The sequence below is a fragment of the Polistes canadensis genome, unplaced genomic scaffold (assembly GCF_001313835.1).
Source record: "Polistes canadensis isolate GaletaPanama2010 unplaced genomic scaffold, ASM131383v1 scaffold_127, whole genome shotgun sequence".
Taxonomy (NCBI): domain Eukaryota; kingdom Metazoa; phylum Arthropoda; class Insecta; order Hymenoptera; family Vespidae; genus Polistes; species Polistes canadensis.
Window position 1 is genome coordinate 151,086 of NW_014569674.1, and position 1,285 is coordinate 152,370.

A 1,285-nucleotide genomic window follows, 5' to 3' on the forward strand; every position below is an offset into this window, starting at 1 on the left:
TTATTATTATTATTATTATTAATCGATTTATTTTATGATAATGTCATTATAATTATTATTATTATTAATCGATTTATTTTATATTATTATTAAAATAAAAACACTCAAAAATTATCATCGCACAAAATACCATATTAACTAAAAAAACAAATATCGAACAATTAGATCAAAATAACGTTCTAATTAATTAGATCAAAGTAAACGTTCTTTAATAATTACAAATTATAGCAATTATTTTCACAATACTAATTGCACGATACTCCCTGTAAATATTTCCCAAATCAAAAAAAAAAAACATTATTTTCTAATGTGTTGGATTAGAGATCGAGACAAATGGTTAAACTCACGTAAAGCTTGAAATATATCGATGCTCGGGTTAAAACGGTGCTTGGCAAAGTTAGAAAAGAGAGATGAAATGGCGTGGCAAGGGGTGGTGGGATAAAAAGGGGGGTTTGAAGAAGGAGCACGCTCGCGATAAATTACCCGATTAAGGCTTTCTCGGGTTCTCGGATATAAACGATGGTGCGCGGCAAATCAAACCGTCCGAATGGAATTTTCACGCGTAATTAGCGCCGATTAATCGGATCGTATAAACTCTTCGACCTTGTGTAGGCTCCCCCTCCTTACMCCCCCCCCCTCTATCATCCCTTTTCGTTTCCTCAATACCACGATCCACAACATATTTTGTCTTTTTATCTTTCATGTTCACACCTATGATGTCACGCTTGTTCGATTCATGTCATTTATTTGAAATACTAATTTTGAGGTTAGGAACATCGATATATTATGTAGAATTTTTTGTGTATATTATATATCATGACGTCATTTTGATGACGTTAGAATAATTGACAAATATTTTTAAATGTTAAGTAATTACAAAAGTTCGTGAAAATCTGACATTAACTTTAGCAATACTTTCTGACGAATCAAATTGAAGTAATGCTATCGTAAGTATATGAAGTGTCAATTTCAAAAGTATGAACAAATTTTAATGGGGTTGTTCATTTAAAATACATACAAGTTAATAACATTTAGTGGTAATAAGGTGAACCAAAAATTCGTGATTCTTTTTAATTAATATTTACAAAGTCAATTTTATACAAAAACAATTCATTATGCAGTTTATAAAACAGTTTATAATACGATAAATGTACGAACTTTTGGTTCACCTTAAGATTTAATTGTACACTGATTTGATATGAAAATTTTTTGATATAAAAACTTTATATTATATCCGATATAAAAATAATTATAAATTATATTACATTTATAAATAATATATATA

At 28.5% G+C, this 1,285-nt stretch overlaps 1 protein-coding gene across 1 annotated transcript in view; it reads left to right on the forward strand.

Moving 5' to 3' along the window:
* LOC106788141 overlaps nt 1-1,285 on the forward strand; it is a 149,398-nt gene that overhangs the window by 141,701 nt on the left and 6,412 nt on the right. The gene's annotated exons all lie outside the window — the stretch shown is intronic.